This window comes from Pelophylax lessonae (assembly GCF_965119305.1).
Source record: "Pelophylax lessonae genome assembly, chromosome: 11".
NCBI classification, from domain to species: domain Eukaryota; kingdom Metazoa; phylum Chordata; class Amphibia; order Anura; family Ranidae; genus Pelophylax; species Pelophylax lessonae.
This window is the reverse complement of record NC_138778.1, coordinates 187,584,690-187,608,459: the sequence shown is the minus strand read 5'-3', so window position 1 is coordinate 187,608,459 and position 23,770 is coordinate 187,584,690.

The following is a 23,770-nucleotide window of genomic DNA, read 5'->3' as shown; positions in this document are numbered from 1 at the left end:
CCTCTGCTCGGCTATCTCTCTGTGAAAACGCACCCCCAAAGGGGTCACCCATACGCCTACCACCGAGCTAATCCCTCACAATATGTATATGTACACTGTTTCATACAGTCCTTTATACATTTATTTGTCTGCCCTCTCCCTCACTACCTTCCCTCTGTTTCTCTTCATTTTAATTTATTTAACTCCTCCTCATTGTTTCGATGTGCCTTACTGGCATTTGTAGTCCAACTGGTCCCCCTCCATTCTTTTGTTGCGGGTTGTGTTATTTGTGCCACTCGCCTGAGGTATTACATTTTTAATAATTTTTTATTCCCATAATTGTACTATTACCCTCAGTATGTATTTTTTCAGATATATTTTTTTATTTTATATATATTTTTTATTTAGTATTATGTAGTATTAATATTAATTTATTGCTTTTTACCAATTGCTTTTTAAGTATCCTTCCAACACATTAACATTTCGGGTTGTGGCTGCTGTTGTCCCTGTTCCCATCCATATTCCCACCTATGACCTCGCCCCTAGTGGGTATATCAAGACACAGTCATTTGTTCATAGTTATCGGCATGAAGAAGGAGCCAATTGATGTTCCAAAATGTGTCCTATTCCTTTGACGTCACTTCCTGGCACTTGTGTTCCACGTTGGCCCTGGGCGCCTCCCGCTGACATCATATCTGGGTCCTGCATTCCACGCTGGTCCCGGCAACGTGGTCTTCCTTCCTGGTCCTCTCTCCTGCGGCTCCTTCTGCTGGTCGGTTGCGATTCTTACCATCGAGCTGCACACTGGACCACCCCTGGGACCACCTGTCACTGAATTCCCTGCCACACCCTATGATGAGCCTTGTTATACTTTATTGCTAATAGGTGCATTTTTATCCTTTGGCAAATAAAGTCTTTTGTTTTCTGCACTTAGAGGTGCCTTTTGTTTGTTTTCCTTGTACTATAACTTGCTCCCCTCTTGGAGTTGCTGCCCAAGTTCTGTTGAGACACCTGTTTGCCTGAACTGTATCCATTCCATTGTGGACATCACCTCTGGCCAGAATCTGTTATCCAGAGCGCCCTCCATCTCCTTACCCCTCTGGGAACTACAGACCACCACCGCCTATGTTATAGGGATGAGGAAAACACAAATATTCTGTATTCCAAATCACAAGTGAGCAGCCTAGGAAGACAAATCTGCTCCTCCCTAGATACAATACAGTGAGTGAGTGTCAAACTCCACTTCCATCGCGGGCCGCATCAGCATTATGGTTTCCCTCAAAGGGCCGGTTATATCTGTAAGATTAGATGTCCAGAGCACCCCACGTCCCTTACACCCTTACATCAAAATGCACCCCCTTACCAGAGGGTGGATCTGGGAAGAAGTGCAGGGTATGGAGTAGAACCAGAGAAGGGCTGGAGTCAGCTTCCAGAGTCTGCTGAATGCTGAGACCAGGGGAGGCAGAGACAAGGTGGTGTTGCGGCTGCACAGAGAGGTGCAGGATCTATAGGAGGAGTTCTGTCCTCCTCTCTGATGCGGACTGCTGAGGAGGAGGGGGGGCAAAGACGAGCCTTTCTGCAGCTGCACAGAGTACTGCAGGATCTGGCAAAGGAGTTATGTCCTCTCTGCTACCAACTGCAGAGAGAAGGTAGGGGCAGAGACAAGGGGGCTGCCACAGCTGCATGAGAGGTGCGAGGGCCACATGACACCTGTGCCCTAGGACAAAAAGTGTGTTACTGGCAGGATTACCTGATAAAAATAAAGCTATAAAAGCTTGAAAAACTAAGGCAGCCACCACATCTAAGGACTGGTGAGCTGCAGTATGTAATGTTACATTTTGTTCCTGGGTTTAGATACGCTAAAATCCCATTTACAGTAGTACGGGTTGGCGGAGAGGGCAGACTTACTCTCCATGGGACAGTGTCAAAAGGACAACCATGGCTGCCCCGAGATAGCTCTCAGCCCATTTCACCCTCTGAGGACACAAATATTCAGTGAAGTGACACAGAGACATTTAAAGGTCAGCTGGAAGGTTTCTAGTTAACGCTCATTAAGTCTAACGGAGCACTGAGGCAGAATACAGTATGCGTAAGCCCCAAGGAGGGGGGTGTCTGGACCGAAGCAATGAACTGAGGGTTGGAGAGTGACAGACAAGGGAGATCAGATAGGGACATGTTGTGCAATGGAGCGAGGCATACATGGAGGACAGCACTGGTTGCAAAGGTGTTGGCTTGGCTTCTGTCATTAAATATTTAATTCTAAACAATCCTGCTTTTGCATAGCTGCCCGTATTAAAATAATGGCCAGGAACCCTTTGCTAATTAGTTGAAGAAATGTAAAGCAAACCTGTGCTTTAAAGTGTTTCTAAACCCACAATAGTAAAATCAGTCTGTATATGCAGTAAAGCATGGTTGTTATACTCACTGTGCAACCTAAGGGGTTAATCCTCAGCATTGTGTAGAAAGGCTGTTTGATCCTGTCTTCTCTGATCCTCCCCTTCTTTTACTGCCTCCAATCTATCTGCTGATAGAACAGAGCCAAGGGGCACTCTGCACATGCTCAGTTTGGTGTATATTGTTAAAGAGTCTTTTTATTTTCTTGGGAGAGTGCATGTGATCAGGACAGGGCCAATCAGCACTGTACAGATAGAGGGTCAGGGGTCCTGCAGCCTCAAAGGACAGTCAGAGTAGAATTAAAACACTTCCTTCAAGCTTTAACCAGACACTGATAGAAGTCACAAGACTGCTCTATACTGCTGATGAGAAAAAGTATTTAGCAATTTAAATTTAGTAAAATATTTGCATGTTCTGTGTACTGTGGTAGACCAGATATAGTGAATGCAAGCTCCTGGGTTTAGTAACACTTTAACTAGGCATGGCAAAGCAAAAGCTTCTCTTTAATGCCCCGGCCCCCACCGAAAGCAGCATTTACACACCTTTCCTTCATTCCTCTGCAATTCCATTCAGGAGAGGCAAATGACTCACTACCTTTCCTCTCATTTGACAGCTTTGGTTCTTGGCAGTTAGCTGAGCGCTGTTACATGGGGGTGGGGAGAAAGTCCCTGCCACGTGTAAGCTCCAACTAGAGTGACTCAGAGCATACACCAGGCTAACTCCAATTGTGCCCAATGGCTGAATAGAGCAACTGAAATTTGAGTATATGCTGCTGGGTAGGCCAGCATTTATAGGGTAAAGTTACTTTTGTTTAACCACTTGCTGCCTGCCCATAGTGTGTTTACTGCGAGCAGGTGGCACAGCCAGGCACTCTGACATACCTGAGCGTTGCAGTGCGCTTCCTGGTTTTCAGGCGCACATGCCTGCTCCCCCTGCTGACCTGCACTGCACTGGACACAATACAAGTTTGTTAGCAGGTTACAGCCAATCTTTTAGACTGTACACCATGATTTGTAGCTGCTGACTTTTATTATTTTTTCCAGAGTAAATCACCTCTTTAACTGGACTTTTAATGAAATTTCTTCTAGAGTAAATACAGGTCTTGTTAGTAGCTGACAAATGCATCAGATACTCTTTGGATTGTCCCCTTGACTTTTATTGGAATACAGTCACATATGGACCTTTTAGCGATGGTGTGGCTCTTCAATATATAATTTTATATACAGTAGCCAGGAGGAAAGATTTCTCCATCCATTCTGTTTAGCATAGATGAAGGAATCAAGTGACTCTAGCTAGCCTAAAGTCCCGTACACACGAGAAGAAATTCGGCCAGGAATTTCTTCATACTAAAATTGTTAGTATGGTGCTTCCCGACAACCTACTTTTCGGCCGAAAAAATCCTGGTGTGCAGGCTATATCATTTTTGTCGACCATCAAAACACGTCCAATTTTCGTCTTATTAGTACAGATTTCAATGGGGAAAAATCTTATGAGCAAGACTAGGCATGCTCAGAGATGAAAGAACACATAGAAAGCAATCCAACACATGACATCACTTCTGAAGTAGAATTCTGTCGTACGGGAAAATTTGTGTGCAGTCTAGAGCACATTCCAACCAACAGACGCCACTCTGGACAAAAGACGGACGACCGATCCGCGGAAATTCGTTGCGTGTGTATGAGGCTTTAGGCTGGGCATACATTATACAATTTTCTTCTATAGTTTTCCTTTAGATTTACCAAAACCATATAATATGAGGTCAAACATAAACACTTTCAATCCATATGCAATCAGGCAGGCACCTTCATTACATAGTTGAAGGTAAATCTAAAGGAAATTGAATAAGAAAATTGTATAATGTATGGCCAGCCTTAATGCGGTTTCTGTGCTCCTTGGCAGCAGAGACCATTGACAGCCAAGTTTATTTGATTGTAATTCTGCCCTTGGCTGTAGACAGTAGCTATTAGCAGTTCAAAGTGCACAAACAATAGTTCAAGATTGGTCAAAAAGTAATCACCAGTCCTGTGTATAGAGCTCCTCACAGACAATTATCACATCTTAAATCTGTTGAAAAGTAGAGGAACAAAAATCTTCTGTTCCGAAATTTTCTGCATTTAATTAACAGATTTATGGCAGTTGCAAAAAATGGATTTTCTAAGCACATACAAAGGGATTTAGAAAGCTGTGAGGAATGCAAGCTTCAATTACTGCTCCAAAGTTCAGCTGTGATCCATTTTTAATCCATGCTGTGTTTTCTCCGCTGACGTGAACACTAATCTGTCAGTCAATCAAAAGATTATCAGCCCCATATTGATGCTATTGACATGTTTGCAAAAGTTTATAAAGTGATTATGTAACATGTCTGGAATGTATAATGAACATTAGGTGTGGATGAAGGATAAACGATATACTCCAAGGATGCTGTAAATTTATTGGTTTAACACCTTTCTTTTTCTTTTCTGTCCGCCCTGCCATCCATCCTTCCTTCATTGCTTTCTTCCTTTCTTTCTTTCTTTCTTTCTTTCTTTCTTTCTTTCTTTCTTTCTTTCTTTCTTTCTTTCTTTCTTTCTTTCTTTCTTTCTTTCTTTCTTTCTTTCTTTCTTTCTTTCTTTCTCGTGTCCACATATAGTTTACATGGTAGTCAGACCTTAAAGTGGAACTTCAGTTAAAAAGGAAAGTTCCATATTATAACAAGTGATATTAGGGAAGCTGAGGCTGCTGGAGATCAAAAGTCCCTGCTATACCATTATAGACGTATATGGGATTTGGCTTCTGACTAAACCTATCCCAATGCAATGATTATACTACCTATCCCACCTTTTGTCATTCTGTAGCCTTACAACATTTGACAGAATTTGCACTGCCAAATTATATGTTTTTTAGGTACTTACAAGTCCGACATGCCCTCCAGACCCAATTCCCTTATACATTTCCTCAGCCAGTCCCTAATTCTATCATGAAAATGGTTATGGGAACAGAATTGCACAAATTGATCTCTGTGTTGTATGGCATATTACTTCTTGCCTTCTCATCTCAACTGGCTTATTGGCTTAAGTCACGATGGGAGGTTGATGTGGGCACAATAGATGATGAGGGATGGAGTGAGGCCTTAGACACATGTAAGGCTGTGTCACCTGAATTATTAGACCGCCTAAACCTTATTCCTCTTAGATTGGCTCAATATAATTGGGAGCAAAGTACCACATGTTCCATGTGTTCCCGTGACATGGGCACATTTTATAATTTATTCTGCAAATGTCTGGTTATACAGGGTTTCTGGTCCCAAGTTTTACATTTCTTCATGATACCATGGGGGGAGCCCTGCGCCCTAAACAATGTCTGCTAGGGATATTTCCCAATCCATATCTAGACAAATTCACTAAGGTTTTCTTGCATTAAACTTTATTTTCTGCCACAAAAGCGATAGTCAGACAATGGATGAGGGCTACACCCCCTGAATTTGCTACCTGGATGCTTGAACTAAACAATACCTTGCCATTGAATAAATCTTTAAATACTCATAGGGGATGCCCATTCAAATACAATAAGATATGGGACCATTGGCTGCAAGCATCCAAAATGTGTGTTTAACCATGTTGTGCTCTTGGAGAAGTCTCGATCTTTTATTAATGTCACCTGAGAGTATTTATTGATGATGCTAGGTTTTCTGACTATACATGCTTTAATATGTATGAGATACACTTGGTATTTTGGAAAAATAAAAAAGATACACTTGGTATACTTAGGGGACAATTGAATCCTCAATTTATGCTTCTATTGTGACTGTACTTTTGTCACCTTATACTTTGTACATTTATTGTAATCCTGTATTTATGCTCACCCTAATAAAAGTTACAGTTTAAAGAGAAAACAGAAGTTCTGCTGTTTCAATTCCTCCCCACCTTCTCTGAAAATGGAAACATTTGTTTTCTTTTGGGGATTAGGTACCTACAGTAGTTTTGACAGGTACCCACTCCCACTTTTGCTCAGATCCCTTAGAAAATCTGAGTGGACATTTGCCCCACCTGCAGCCTTCATGGACGCATCACAGGTCCCAAAAGACTGTAGGACCATTCACACGGCTCAGCTTGGAGGTGCCAGGGACCCAAAGAGTGATGAAGAACCAGCTTGGGTGAGGACAGTGCTGGATCCCTGGTAAGTTTCCTTTTATTAAAACTCAGCAGCTACAGTATTGGGTGGAGCTCCGCTTGTTTGCAAAAACCCTTTATTTAAGTTCAGGGTAAGATTTCTTGGGGAGTGATAGTGCCAAAATAATTGTGTTCTCACACAACTCCTTCCCAACATATTAGAGGAGATGTGCAGAACTAAGACATTTCTTTTCAGAATTCAATATTGGCCCTCTGAAACCGAGCTTGCATTCTACAGTCCAATTGTACCATCTCCTTCAGATCTACAGAAAGTATTTAGTTCAAGGGTGTTTTGGACATTTTATAGATAGGCAACTCCTATCCTCATATTGATTAGTGGTTCCAAATTTTTAATAGCTACTTCAGTAGGGAACAGACATATAAAGATACACTCCGCACCTTTCCAAAATAACTGTTCTGTTTAATTTGATGCAATTGAAGGCTTTTATACACATGATTACATGGGTATCTGAAAGAGTGTATCAATGTGCCTTAATGAAATATTAAATTTCATGATACCAGAGAAATACATTAACACATCTCATTCATCCTGGACACTCAATAGTTAGACTTCGCATACAGATTACAGACACATTGATAAGTGTTTTCATATTAAACACATCTCAGTCATTCATCCTGGACACTTAACAGTCAGACTTTTGCATATGGATGACAGACGACACCTGAATACATTGACAATTACTTACATCTTAACACATCAGACAGCTGAGCAGAGACGGAACGGCCCTTCCACAAACGCAATTTCAGACACACTACACCCCACATTTACAGCAATATGTTAGGGAAAACAAAAGCCTTTTCATGTATTGTTTTAGTAGATATATTCTATTGTTAAACTGACCCATGGATTGTACACTAGTTTAAACTGGTTTTTCCCGCTCAGATGGCCCATAAATATGTGATCTGAACTGAAATAAATCAGATGTATCCTCATGAAGCTTAAGTGCTGTATGTCTTTACATCTCCTGGCCAGCAGAGAGAAAATTCACTACACAGGGGAGTTAGGACTGAAGGGTCGTAAATCATCTTGCAATTGCCTCCTGACGTAAATGAGCTAACAGTATCAAATTAATATTACAATTTTACTTTTATGGTAACAAGGGGCGTAACATAGGCAGGCTAATTTTAATCAGGACTTGAAAGAATGCAAACATGTAATGAAAACATTATTAGTGCCGTGTGCACAATGAGTAATATGCAGTGTGCAATACATACATAATAAAATACAATAATATACAGGATGTACAAATTTCCATTACGATCTCACCTCTTTTGATCAATATTTTGATCACTAACCATACCTGCTATCACCTTTAACCTGGAACCTTCTCATGCTTAGGTGGAGGGAGTCCCGGCCAAAGAGGGAAACTCCATTGTGGAGGATATAATAGCTGGGAGCAGCTTTTTTATTACAAAATGACCTTTTCATTGTTAACATTTTTTTTATAAAAAAAATAATTACAGAGTAATTGGCTGTACACTACTGTGGCCAGAATGGCCTTCTAGCTTAATTGTGAACATGCTGACTTATTAGCATAGGTAAACACAGACAATGTCTACATAAAATGAAAGACCTATAGAAGACAATATGACTTCAACATGACTGAACTACTTTTCAAATCACATTAAATATATATATTTATATTCCTTACAATTAAAGCATTTGAATAAATAATACCCCAAACTGTGATTCCAAGAGGAAAACAAATAAAACACAGAGAAACTTTAATTTAGTCATTTTTGCAGGGTCTGGTGTGGATCCAGGTGACTTTTGCTTCAAGTTTTGTAAACTGTACATGAAATAGACTGTGTATTGTATCTCCACAAATTTCCTTATATATAAATGTCTCTTAGCAATCCACAAGTCAACTGGCGTTAGTTTATGAGATCCTTCCAAACTTTTAGGATTTGGAATTGGGGAGAAAACACATCAATAAGTTTGTATTGTAGGAGTGAAGGTGCCTGGTTCTGGTGTGTGGCCTTATATAAGCTAGGATACCTGCTGCCCCTTTATTTTAATGGTGTTAGTTCCAAAAAAATGTAAATGGGTAAGTAGTTGAAAGTAGGCGCTGGTAACAATAGGCGTGTGGGTCTATTTAGGTGAGCTTTGCAATCTTATACTCTTATTGTAATATACTATCAGATATGTCTGTCATGTATATCGACTTATGATCTGATATATATTGTGACAATACAGATTTCCTCCAAAACAGTGAGACCAGTGTATAAATTTAAGTAGTGCTCAAACCTTATATCATATTACTTATAAATATAAAATATTGAAAAAGTAGTAAAATTGAATCCCAACAATGATGGTAAAAGATATTTTCTATCACAATATAGGTGCTAATTTTGTGACTGTTGTGATAGCTAATAACACAATTAGTGACTGTTGTGATTATTTAAAAATATAATCAATGTGCTGAATATTAATAGCAATAAAAGTGTATTTTTAACAAGAAAAAATGAATAGGAAAATTAATATTTCGCAAAATTGATGTGCAACTGGTGATAATAGTCCGTGCAATAATAACTTAAATGGAATAAAATCTTCAGTGTATTTGTGCTCCAATTTGTGCTCTTGTTAGATAGGCAATCTGTACTTCTTACCAGGTGGCTTTAGGTCTCAAAGGGAAGGCACGGTGGGGAAGGTAATATTGGGCGTATGCTATAGGCCCCCCAACCAGAGGGAGGAGGGGGAGGTGGACCTCATTTTACAGATAGGATTGGCAGCAAGGATGGGAAATGTCATTATAATGGGGGACTTTAATTATCCTGATATAGACTGGGCAGAAGGAACCGCACACTCAGCCAAGGCTAGGCAGTTCCTAAATGTTCTGCAGAATAATTTCATGGGTCAGATGGTGAATGCACCGACAAGAAACAATGCGGTACTTGACCTACTGATTACCAACAATACAGACCTGCTCAAGGATATAGAAATACAGGGCAACTTAGGAAACAGTGACCATAGGTCAATAAGTTTAATCGCATACTAGCCCATTATGTGTAACTTACCTTAGAACGAAGCCCCGATATGGACCCCCGGACATCGCTGCGGGCGCTGCCATGATCCCTCGCCGTCTCTTCCGGGTTCGGCGGTGATTGGCCGAAAGAGACGGCTCCGGCACGATGATTGGCCGGAGCCGCGATGACGTGATTTTCCGGCAAGCTCCCGGCAAACAAAATTGAAGGTCCCCCCGGACCTTCAGAGCGCATGCGCAACTCGCGTGAGCGGCTGCATGCACTGAAAATATCTCCTAAACCATGCCGGTTTAGGAGATATTATTTGTACCTACAGGTAAGCCTTATTATAGGCTTACCTGTAGGTAAAAGTGTCAAAAAGCGGGATACTACCGCTTTAACATAAATAAATCACTGGGACCGGATGGCTTGCACCCGAGGGTTCTTAAATAACTCAGCCAGGTGATTGCCAGACCATTATTCTTGATCTTTAAGGATAGTTTACAGACGGGTATGGTGCCAGCTGATTGGAAAAAAGCCAACGTGGTACCAATATTTAAAAAGGGACCGAGGTGTATCCCGGGTAACTATAGGCCGGTCAGCCTAACATCTGTAGTCTGCAAGATTTTGGAGGGGATGTTAAGGGACCACATACAAGACTTTAGTAATGAAAACTGTATTATTAGTAGTAATCAGCATGGATTCATGAAAAGTCGTTCTTGCCAAACCAATCTATTAACCTTCTACGATGAAGTGAGCTGCCACCTAGATAAAGGAAAGCCTGTGGATGTGGTGTATCTGGACTTTGCAAAGGCCTTTGACACCGTTCCCCACAAACGCTTACTGTACTAACTAAGGAAGGTAGGTATGGACCATAAGGTGAGTACCTGGATAGAGAACTGGCTCCAGGGGAGAGTCCAGAGGGTGATGATTAATGGGGAGTACTCGGATTGGGCAGGTGTGGAAAGTGGGGTCCCCCAGGTTTCGGTCCTGGGACCAATCCTGTTTAATTTATTCATAAATGATCTAGAGGAGGGGATATCTAGTACAATCTCAGTATTTGCGGATGATACTAAACTAAGCTTGCCAATATCTTCTATGCGGGATGTGGAAACCTTACAAGTGGACCTGAACAAAATAACGGGGTGGGCAACTATATGGCAGATGAGGTTTAATGTTGAAAAATGTAAAGTAATGCACTTGGGGCCAGAAACCAGAAAGCAAGCTACTCACTAGGGGGGGAACCTCTGGGTGAGTCTAGGATGGAAAAAGACTTGGGGGTACTGGTAGACAACAGGCTTGGCAGTGGCATGCAATGCCAAGCCGCTGCAAGCAAAGCCAACAGAATACTGGGATGTATAAAAAAGGGGATTCACTCCAGAAATAAAGAGATTATTCTCCCGCTCTACAAGACTCTGGTCCGGCCACATCTGGAGTATGCTGTCCAGTTCTGGGCACCGGTCCTCAGAAAGGATGTGCTGGAATTGGAAAGAGTCCAGAGAAGGGCAACAAAAATAATTAGGGGAATGGAGGACATCAGCTATGAGGAAAGACTACAAGCACTGAACCTATTCTCTCTGGAGAAGAGACGATTGAGGGGGGATATGATATCAATGTACAAATACTGTACTGGCGACCCTAGCATAAGGAACAAACTATTCAGAGTAAGGGAATACAATAAGACACGTGGCCACTCACTAAAACTAGAGGAAAGGTGGTTTAACCTTAAAATGCGTAAGGGGTTCTTCACTGTAAGAGCGGTAAGGATGTGGAATTCTCTTCCACAAGCAGTCGTATCAGCAGGAAGCATTGATAGTTTCAAAAAACTATTAGATGGGCACCTTGGAGACCACAACATACAGGGGTATACAATGTACGGTTAACAGCAAACACACACACACATCATAGGTTGAACTGGATGGACTGATGTCTTTTTTCAACCTCACTAGCTATGTAACTATGTAGATTACTTTTGATCCCTTTAAAGGATGGATCAGTCCTGCACCGAACTCCTCCACATCAGAAATGGGTCAGGTCTCTCAATGGGGCTAGGTAATTGTATACCCAGAATTCCTTTACCCTCATTCTCCTTAATCAGAGCCTTAGGATGGGGGGTCTCAGGCAGGTGTATATAAGAAATATATTGGCAAGAGCAAGGAAAATGGCTTGGGGATACAGGTTCCTTTCCTTATCCATTTTCTTGCTTTTCCTTTTTATTTTTTTTTATTATTATTTTTCTTCCTTTTCTCTTCTTTCTTTCTTCTCTTTCTCTTTTCTTGTTTTGGTCCTAGTGGTAGACCTTTTGTCTACTAAAGGAAAAAAAAAAGAAAAAGTTGCATGCCACTGAAGGTTCTTTTACGGTACTTAAGGGGGGGGGGGGGTTGATTCGTGTATGTGAGGATGCCAAACCCCTATCAATGTCTTTTGTATTACCTGTACCTGGCTGTATTCAATAAACTTCATAAATACAAAGAAATATACTGGGAAGACAAAATATAGTGTAATACTGCTTTTTATTATAGTGATAAAATGGACATAAAAAATGGCTGCTTACACTCAGTAGTGCCCTCCTGGCACTAGGTGAATACACTGTATGCAATTAAGGGACCTGTGATGGCTGGATGGTGTCACTCTGTATATTAGAGAGTTACATACACAGCCCTTGTAGCGTGGTAGCGGCCGGCGTCAGGGCCATCTTTAACACAGGGCAAAAGGGGCAGCTGCCCTGGGTCCAGTCATTGTTGTGGGGCCCAAAGCAGCTGCCCCTTGAGCCCGCACTGGCTGCAAATAGTTAATAAGTGGTTTTGGGAGGGCCCAAGAAAATATTTGCCCAGGGTCCAATCATAATTAAAGAAGGCCCTGGCCGGCGTGCGTTCCAGACAGAGCGGAAGTGACGTCGTTGGTTCACGATGTTTGTCAAAATCTTAAAAGTTCAGCAACATTCTCTGTGAGATCTGAGTGGAGGCCTTCAGCTGCCGAGACAAATATATGCAAATGAGCAACACACTCCATAACCAAATCTCAGAGGGAGACTGGACTGGATACAAATTGAATAGGTTTAGGTAGGTCTCACTTTATATAATTTTGGTAAATCTTAAAAGAAGATTTTACAAAGAAATGCCACTGCTAGGAATACCATATTTTATCTTCAGAAGTACTGCAATATTCATTGCCATTCTTAGAACAACATAAAAAACATCCTGGAACATAGACTTGTGAGATGAATTTATCACACATGCTTACGTTACAATCACATATTAGGTTGTGAGGAGTGACACATACTTTACATTGAAACCATTCAAGCTGAAAAGCAGACAACTGAGTGAATTCCAATACTTTGTTATCTCCACATACATCAGCTCAGAAGGATATAGAACAAAGTCAGCATTCTCTAATATACCCAGATCAGCAAAAAAAATTGAGGTAAGGCAAGTCCACCATCCTATACAGATCAATGGTATACTTTGCTGTTTATAAATACATTGTATTTACAGTATTCTTTGCCCAATCCATTTTTTAACTCATCCAGTGAATGTCAATCCTTACCAATTCTCTTGCTCTGTTGCTGGCAGAAGTGTTTTTTTCCCTCTCGTGTCATTGGATGACCTCCTCTCATAAAACATTCATTAGACCAATCTATTGATCCTGAACATATATGATGACTGAAAGAGCCATTTCCCAAAGTAAACAATTCATCTTTGTTGGAATTTTTGTAATGTGAATCCTGTATTTAACTCTTTAAAGGAAACCTGCTGTACAACACAACAAGCTGCTATTGCTTACCCTGTTCTGGAAATACCAACTGCCTGGCTATCTGTAACTTTATGCCCCGTACACACGTGCAACCGATCGGCCGATTGTAGGCTTGTTAGTATGATGCTTCCGACAGCCGACAGCGCACTTTCGGCCGAACAGAATCTGTCGTGCAAGCATTCAAATTTTTGTATGCCGTAACCGGAACGGCTGATTGTTCGCCAGTCAGTACAGATTTCGGCCGACAGACAGCAGATTTGCAAGACTGGGCATGCTCAGAAAAGAAAAAAGACAAGGAAAGTTAACCATCACATGACATCACTTCTGCAGTCGGCTGTTGTTGGCCGACAAAATTCGTGTGCAGTCTTTTGCATTTTTCAACAGATAAGACAGCCCGCGGACAAAAGACGGCCGATCGTTCGGCCGACGATCGGTACGTGTGTACGAGGCATTAGTTCTTTTTGACTTCGAACAAGCATGCAGCAAGTGAGAACCACTAACATTATTCCAAAATCAACAAAAGCCTCGCTGCTCCAAAGCTTCTAGGTACTGGTTTCTGCTGTGGGCATACCAAGTGCCAGTTCCTGGAGCAGGTTCTCACACTATGTGAAAATTTTACTAAAGACACAGTGAGGAGGTCACTTTTTTCATGTGATCAATATTTAACAAAGCAGTACATGTTGGAAACCCACCAATATAATGCATTTCACCCAACTTAGATACTCTGTCATGGGAAACCTAAATTAGAGGGGCAGGTCTTTATGAAGGGATTCTAGGACAATATCCCCCCGGACAATATCCCCCCTGGACAATATCCCCCCCTGGACAACATCCCCCCGGACAATATCCCCCCTGGACCACATCCCCCCGGACAATATCCTCCCTGGACAATATCCCCCCTCTAACCCTAACCCTATGTCCAGGGGGATGTTTTCCGGGGGGATATTGTCCCGGGGCATATTGCCCAGGGGATGTTGTCCCAGGGGGATATTATCCGGGGGGATGTTGTCCCGGGGGGATTATGTCCAAGGGGATGTTTTCCGGGGGGATATTGTCCCGGGGGATATTGCCCAGGGGATAATGTCTGGGGGGATATTGTCCGGGGGGATATTGTCCTGATACCTTAGGAAGGACTCCAGCATTTATTGCTTTGTTAAATAAGGATCCTTTAAAGAAAGTGACATCATCATTGTGGCGTTCATCTTTTGTAACCACTAATAGTTTCTTTCTGCTCCAGGTAGGTAGCTGAAAAGCATGGGGGCCAGGGGTTGTGTATAATATCCAAGCAAAGGGAACTTTCACATGTCCTGGTTTCCAGTCCCACCAGGAAAATATTTGCATACCCTTTTTATGTCCTCTTTATGTATTTTTGGGGGATAGCTTTGACTGCTTCATATGCAATCCAAAAGCAAACTGGACATTTCATTGGCTTGCGCTAAAAGATATGTTCAGCTGCTGCCATCCCTCCCCTTTCTCCTTCTCTTCGTTATCTGGTATTCTTCTACATATCTCACAAAATTGTTACTACACATTTAATTTTTTTATATTGTTTATACCTCTTTCATTAAATCCTTTGCATAAAAATATTTAAGTATATCTAACCAAAGAACTAACATTTAATGTGGGGTTATTCAAAAAGATGGAGCAGTTTTCAACAGTTTTTTAATAGAAGCACATTCTGCACTTCACTGGATAGAGGAAGGTTCACAGTTTCATGGTCCTTGAGGTTGTAAACACTCAACATGAGCTTCATGTGTTGTGCGATAAACATCAAAACAGAAGAGCATTTCTTTCCACACACGAATCAACTGGTCGCTAGTTATTGAATTCACAGCTTTGACAATTCTGTGTTTTAGATCCGAAGTGTAGCAGGCATAGGTGGGAGAAACATTCTATCTTCCATGTACTGCCACATAACAAAATCACAGGGGGTAAGGACTGGTTACCTGGGAAGCCACAGACGACGAACAAAATGTTGTTAACCACCTCTTCCAATCCATCATTCTGGAATGGTGATGGTGATGGACCACCGGGCAGCCTAAACAGTGTTTCCTTACAGCTGGAACCCAAGAACAAGGTCTTATAGCTGAGAATTGCACCCAAGAAATAGATGACACTAGCTTAAGTTCAAACAGGAACTACTTTATTGAATAATTCACAAAGAATTTATACCACACAAAATCAGGTATGAGCTTGGTCACATTATCCTAAACAATGCAAACTTTAAACAGTAATATCATCAGTACATCTTACAGTACATCTAATGAACAGCTAGCAGCTAACAGTAACATAATTAAAAAGTGATCTAATTAACAGTAAGCTAATCAATAGCTAGTCACTCAGACAAGCTTTGATTAGTCATGGAGCCCACCCCAGACAGTCGGGCTACAAGTACCCCAGTATTCAAAAAAAGACACTGGGCTGTCCAAATCTCATTAACCATATTTCTTTTCACATCCATCTTATCACTGAGTTTCAAGTTGGCAGAGACCATCATGGCTTCCTTGACTGTTAAATGGGGAAATAACATGTCATCTTGCATTATATAACAGGACATCATCCTGAATGCTCGTAGCTATCTCAAATGCCAGAGACCATAGTAGGCAAGAGGCTACCCTGCAGTCCCCTCCTAAAGCCCCTGTCCCACTTGGGTTTGTCACAGTGTTTTTCAGATAATTTTAGACCTCCAAGTGGAAGTGAGGCGGGGCCCCATCTTGCAAGAAAATTAAGTCAATTGAATCTTCTAGAATTTGGGAAAACAATCAGTTTTGTAACATGTCCAGATATGAAAATCCTGTCACAATTTGCTTGGCAAAAAATAAAGGTCCATAAACTTTGCTTACAGAAATGGCGCAAAACACAAAACTACTGTGGCATTGCTATTTTCCTATAAACACAAAACAGTGCTGCTGCTCGGCATTGAATGGAACTTCAAGGTGGGCTTTTAACTTTGAGCCTTCTTCTATGCAGTGTTGTACGGAATGTGCTTCTAACTTTTTGAATAACCGTTTATATTACATGTTAGAAGTACGGAAAATACAAATACAGAAAAATTCCTGTTGGTCTTGACTGAAATCTTGTGTCCTTGTAACTTCTTGCGATCCTAAACAATGTTATCTATCTTGCCAGCTATCTTCTGTAAACTACTAACCACTTGCCGACTGCAATCCTACTGCGGCAGTGCGGCTCTCCTGGACCACACCTAGTGGTCTCGGCGGCGCGCGTGTTTAGACACAGCGGGAGTCGGGTCGGAGGAAAATTCCCGTCTCTCTTCCCCGATCGTCGGGGAAAGTGTGAGAAGACCCGCCTGCTTATGTAAACAATGCAGGCGGATCTTCTCTGTGAAAGTGGAACTTCACTTGAATACTTATGTTGCTAGCATTAGTAAATAGAAATGTTTTTCTTTTTTGTTTTAATTTTTTTAAACCATTTCTTGAGTTACTTCCTAGTTTCTATGCCTAGGCAAATTATGTTAAACATTCTTGGAGTCTTCAGGAGGGGAGGAGGGGCTTTCTCAGCTAAGCACACTCTCCCGACTGCATGCCCCAGCTAAGGGCAGATGGATTCCAGGAGGAAAATGCTACACAAATCATCTGCCGATACCTACTCAAGATGGTCACGGCCAGGCATGCGAGAAATGCTTTTCAAAAATAAAGGACATGAATGGATGTCAGAGTTTGCTTTGAATACTAACAATTAGTTAAATAGTGTTTTTATTTTGTGGTGTTCAGAGACAGTGTAGATCCGCTTTAATGTACTTTGCACTGTTGTCCCTTGGTTCCAGCACCATGGACAGCAAATCTTATGGAACATTTACATGTTGTGTCTTTAATTGCCATTTATATCATGGACTTTCTATGAAAATAAGAAATGACAGTGGTATACAATAGCTTAGTAGCTAAATTTTTAATAATTGATCTGGTTAAAGTCCTGGTCTTTTGTTAGGCCCCTTTCACACAGGCGGACCGTTCAGATCAGCCTGTCCATTTTTCAGGCAGATCTGAACAGATGCCCCATGCATCTCTATGGGGCATCGGATGTCAGCGGAAATAGGTGTGTTACCTGCCTGACTGTGCAGTGTGGTAGGGGGATGCAAACTATAAGACTATCTTTACAGAATTATATCAATCCTTCACGGATTAAATCGTTTGTGTGCATTTATTTCAAAAGCTGCTCTTTGCCTATTTTGAAAAGCCAGCTTTTTGCATTAAGTTCCACTTTAATGTTTATAATCCCCACCTCTAGAGACTAGAAATAACTATCATATGAATCATATCTCAGTTAAAGTGAAACTAAGGGCAAAACTTTTTTTTTTCCATTTTAAATAGATTAGGTGAGGTTAATAAGCCATCAGTGTTTTGTTGTTACTCTTGTGTCCCCTTGGTGAGATTTCCTTTTACTTCCTGTCTAATATCCAAAACAGGAAGTGAGACAAAATCATGCCAAAGTGACTGACGAAGGAGCACATCTGCGCATGCTCCGAAATGCGTTACCGCCCCTCCACGTCACCACACTTGGTGCGGTCCACCAGCGAGGTATGCGCTTCACCGCTGTCTCGCATTGACTCACCGCTGATTGGGCTTTCCCTTCTTCTCCCTGCTGTTGGACAGCCGGAGGACGGGACGAGCCGCGGACCAGGAAGAGACCCTGAGCCTTGAGGACACATGCCATCTTCTATGTAAGTCTAATCATTGTTTGTGCAATAAAGGGGTTTCTGCTACACTCAGAGGCGCCTTTCTCCTTCCTTGTCTACCAGTTGGATTTGCTTCTGCGTCCCAAGAGCTGCCCTTAGTGTTAGCGTGGTTCACTTGCACACCTTCAGAAGTCCACCCACCTGTCTGGTTTTTCTTCCCCCACCAAGACCACCCTTTGCAGCTATAACAGCTTCAACTCTTCTGAGAAAGCTGTCCACAAGGTTTAGGAGTGTCTATGGGAATGTTTGACTATTTTTCCACAAGAGCATTTGTGAGGTCAAGCACTGGTGTTGGAGAGAAGGCCTGGCTCACAGTCTCCACTCTAATTCAGTCCAAAGGTGTTCTATCGCGTTGAGGTCAGGACTCTGTGTAGGCCAGTCAAATTCCTCCACCCGGAACTCACTCATCCTTGTCTTTATGAACCTTGCTTTGTGCACTGGTACGCAGTCATGTTGGAACAGGAAGGGGCCATCCCCAAAATGTTTCCACAAAGTTGGGAGCATGAAATTGCCCAAAATGTCTTGGTATGCTGACACCTTAAGAGTTCCCTTCACTGGAACTAAGGGGCCAAGCCCAACCTCTAAAAAAACAACCCCACACCATAATACCCACACCATAAACCCCCCCACCAAATGATTTGGACCATTGCACAAAGCAAGGTCCATAAAGACATGGATGAGCGAGTTTGGGGTGAAGGAACTTGACTGGCCTGCAAGAGTCCTGACCTCAACTTGATAGGACACCTTTGGGATGAATTAGAGCAAAAACTGCAAGCCAACATCAGTACCTGACCTCACAAATGCGCTTCTGAAAGAATGGTCAAACATTCCCATAGACACACTCCTAAACCTTGTGGACAGCCTCCCCAGGAGAGTTTAAGCTGTTATAGCTGCAAAGGGTGGGCCAACTCAATATTGAACCCTACAGACTAAGACTGGGATGCCATTAAAGTTTATGTGCGTGTAAAGGCAGGCGTCCCAATACTTTTGACAATACAGTGTATATTAATACAGAGCCTATACATTCCCATATGCCCATATTTTTTTAAATACCGCTGTGCTCTATTTAAAAAAAATAGTGTCCCAATAGGGATTCCCACCATCTGCCAACACAAAACTCCAAATCTGAGCTCTCACTGTAAAATATGCTTTCCATATGTGCTCTCCATTAGGTAACCATGATTGCTTCAAGTTGCTTCCTTCTTGCAGGGCATGTTAAGTCTAATAAAATGGAGATAACCTTTCCACTGGGATTCCCATATAACTGTACAAATTCTTCTAGCCAGCGCACAGAAATCTGTCTTTTCTGTTCCGAAACAGTGACACAATTTGTAATTATTTTTCCAACATAGGCCGCGGTGTCTCCATTTCATCATTACAAGCTGACACTTTGTCTTATCAGGTTTCTTTCCAATTTATTAAATTCACATCTTCTGACTTTTTTTTTTTCTGATGGGAAGGAGATAGCAGGAGAAAAATGATGTTGAGTGAACCCAGACAGCTAAGGAATGCCAGCCAATGACTTTTTGTCATCAAAAAGCATGTGAAGACATTGTCACCATCCTGTCTGGAGAGATGGGTATTCCTTTCAAAGGTGGACTGGCTATAAAATATTTAGCCTACAGATAAATGCATGTAAGAACGTTGACTGCTTAGCCACTATTAATAAAGTGCTGGAAGGCATTATGTCCTAACCGAAGCCTGTCACACATAGGCATGGGCCAAATATTTTAGGCAAAATTGGTTTTGCCGTGTAAGTACTAATTTTACCATTTTGCTTAAGCCGTTTCGCTCATTGAAAGGAGAATCACTCTCTCTCTTTCTTTATTTTACCACTTCTGGACCGGAAGGATTTACCCCCTTAATGACCAGGCCATATTTCGGATTCGGCACTGCGTTACTTTAACGGACAATTGCGAGGCCGTGCGAAGCTGTACTTAAATACAATTGATGTCCTTTTTTTACCCCACAAATAGAGCTTTCCTGACAGACTCCACGGCAGCTTACGTGTGGGTTAGTCCCGCCTCCTCCTACCTCATAGGACCCTACTCCCATAAATTTTAACTCCGTGCCAGAGGCCATGTTCCTTTTTTGTCCTCCTCCTGAAAGGATTATGGTCAAATCTTACCTCATGAAGATTCCCGATTCAGGCCTGGCGGTCTGCACGTTGGATCCAGTGGTGTCCCCTTCATATCCAGCATGCCCTAGCTATTATCGGGGTAGGACACGGGCGTGGAGTCAGTTGTCAGAAGAGCTTACAAACCTGGCCAATGGCAGGCAAAGCGACATATGGCCAATCGTCCCAGCTATTAGTGGGAGGCCCAATAATACGCCCCATCGTGTGTGCAGCCGCGGTGTCCGTATGGTCCAAGGTCTGGTCGTGGAAGTGGTGATGTACCCTGCTTTACATTCTATGGCAGCAGTTTGTTTTTGTATATTCTCCTATTGTTTGTTACTTGTCTTTCCCTGGGGTCTAGTTCGGCTGTGGGTCGCACGGCGTTCCATTCCGTGTCCGCTCCACTGCTTCCTGGTGCCTTCCAGGCTCGATCTGAATCGAGGCTTGGTTCGCACGGGTGGGTGTGTGTGTGTGTGGGGAGGGGGGGGGGCGGTGACGTCATTCCGGCGGCAAATTCAAATAGCTGTCAGTTTCAGCTGTTTGTGGGTTTGTCCATCAGTGTTTCCAGCGGCTTCCCCGTGCTCTGCAGGAATCTTTTAAAGGTGAGAGATGGCTGTGCTTATGCTCAATAGGCTTTCTGCATACTCTCTGCATGTCTCTCATTCATGGGTCTCTTTCAGTTTTCCTAAAGTGATATGGATGTTTCACCGACCCCTGGTGGCCAGCCCTTACATTACAGGACAGATTGTTTTTTTTTTTTCCCTCTCCTTGTAATGTTTGGGGTTTTTCTGCTGTTCTGTTGAGTCTTTATTTTCTTTCCTAAAGCCCTTCTAGGTCTGAAAGACGTCACTCAGCCAGTGAAGATCAAGATCCTCCCAGGTCACGAACACGGCATTCATCATCAAGTTCCAGGCGCCATCGGTCGTCCTCTAGGCGCCATGGTGAAGAGTCTGGAGCTACTTCAGGACACCACCACTCTGACAAAAGATCCTGCTGGGGATGTGGGGCACAGGTGCCTGACGTAAAGTCGCTCTGTGAGCCCTGTTTTGCACATGCTGCAAACCGAAGGGAAGACAGCAACCAGCAGATGGAGTCGCTGGTCAGGCGAGTAGTTAAGGAGTCCTTAAAAACCTTGGATCCTGCTTGTGCTGGAACTTCCTCCCCCAGGATGGCGAGTACTCTGGCTGGTGAAAATATTCATATCCCTGGGCCTTCCCAGCACAGTCACTCCTCATCTGACTACTCTGAGGGTGAGCTGGAAGCGGATGACCCTGGTGCGGATTTTGACTTTGCCATGGTCAAAGCTGTGAAGGAAGCCCTGAAGTGGGATGAGCCGGTAGAGTCACCCTCTAAACAGAAGAGGTATTTTAGGCACCTCAAGAAGGAATGCCCTTTCTTTCCCCTGTTAGGGGAGGTCGGCAAAATCATTACAGACGAATGGGGCTGCACAGAGAGAAAAAACTCTCTACTCTCCAGTGAATAAAATGTACCCGTTTAAAACGGAAGAGGTTAAACACCTGGAATCAGCACCTCTGGTGGATGCAGCACTGATGCGTCTGGTGCGTCATGTCACCCTTCTGCTTGAAGACACAGTCACCTTTAAGGATGGCCTTGAGAGACGCATTGATTCAGACCTCAAGCACATCTATGTGTCAGCAGGAATGGCATGCAAGGCAGCATTGGCTCTCGCAGCCCGGTCTAAAGCAATGGAGGTGTGGACAGACAGTGTGGACACAACGCTCAGAAGCATGTCAAAAGAAGTCGCAAGGAATTCGCCAGTACATGAGCTGAGGCTGGTGACGGCTTTTTTGGGGGAAGCCTCCCTAGAAATGGTCCGCCTTGCGGCACAGGTAATGCTTTTATCGATCACTGCAAAACGGGCTCTTTGGTTACGTCCTTGGTTGGCCGATCCTGCATCAAAACAGGCCTGGTGCCGAATTCTGTTTGAGGGGTCCTCCCTATTCGGCAACAAGTGCCACAGGTGGTAAGTCGGGGTTCCTTCCCCAGGATAGGCGCTTGCTGGACCAGAAGAGGTCTCAGCCGAGGCAAGGGGCTGATCGAGCAAGGGATGGTCACCTATATAAGCCTGGCCATCGATTCCGAAAGAACTGGAGAAGACAGCAGCCTTCAGGACAGAAAGCACCCAGAGGAGGGTCTTCTGGTGGTCGGGAGGCCACAAAGTCTTTTTGAGGTTGTGCCTGCCCAGGCGGAACAAGTCGGGGCTCGGCTACTATGCTTCCAACACGTCTGGACAGCCTCAGTAAACGACTTCAGGGCCGTCAAGACAGTATCAACAGGCCACTCCTGGAAATTCTGCAGTCCGCCCAGACTGAGGTTCATTCCAACCTCACTGCCACAGTCAGAAGAGAAAAGTCAAGTCCTTCTGTCTTACGTAGATCTGTTGGTGGCTCAAGGCGCAGTGGTTCCAGTTCCAACCAACGAGAAGTTCCAGCGTCTATATTCCCCTCTCTTCTTGGTTCAGAAAAAGAGCGGTGCTTGGAGACCGGTCATAGACCTCACGCACCTGAACTCTTTTATCAAGAAGGAGAAATTCAAGATGGAGACACTATTCACCATCCGTCAAGCAATACAACCTGCAGACTGGCTTGTATCAATCGACCTCAAGGATGCCTATTTCCATGTGCCAGTGGCAGCAGATTACCAGAAGTTCCTGCGATTCGCAGTAGATCAGAATCATCTACAGTTTGTCTGTCTCCTGTTTGGGCTTACTACAGTACATCTTCCTTCCTCTGTTATCAGCATGAATCACTGCTGAGAAGTTTTCCAGACACATTGGATACATTTGTGTCGGGAGGGAGAACTCAGAACAGAGCTTGTCTAATCAGAACACAGTTCTTCTGCTGTGTGGAGATGGGTGTGTGCCTCTCCTCCAATCAGTTCTCACATACTGTTACTACAGACTCTCCACCCCCTCCTCTGTTTTCCTGACAGAAATTTTTTTAACACCTTTCTGCACTTTTGAAGGGTTGTAGGGTAGAGAAGACTGCAGATAAACAAGTAAAACTTTGTGTAGGAAGCTTTGTTTCATCTCTGTGTATCATCTGGGTATATGTGAGGGATTACATCCACTTTAACTTCCCTTTCCCCGTTGACTCATGCATTTCACCAACCTAGAAAAATTTCACTGAAATCTCCAAATTTTCACCATGATTTAGAGAAAATGAAAATCCTAAGGTAAAGACATTTCTTATTCCAAACTTGGGCATTGAAAAAAAAAAAGCCATGGCAAGACCCCAGGGACAGCACTCTTTGAAGCTTTTATTGAAAATATACTCCTAAGCAGCAAAGGAGAAGGTCAATCCCTGATGGGTAACCTTATTGTTCTTATTGATTCTGTCAATCAAGATGTTGTTAGGTGTCTTTATTAAAAGTCTATGAGAATGGAGATGAGTTGGTTTTCATTGTTCCAAGTGCTAGTGAAAAAAATCTGTGACAGCAGATGTGAAGTGAGCAATTGGTGAGGGAGGATGGAATACTGAGGACTAGGTGTGGTGTGAAGAGGCTGCAAGTGTAGCCACAACAGATAATGGAGATCCAAGATTAGGATTTGTGGTCTACTGGATTGAACTGTGAGACCCAGGAGTGAAGATCGGTCTATGTCTGCAATTGAATGGGGTTGAGCCTCCCTCACTCAAACAACCCATTAAGTACAGCAGAATGTAGCTTGGGTAGCCATGTCAT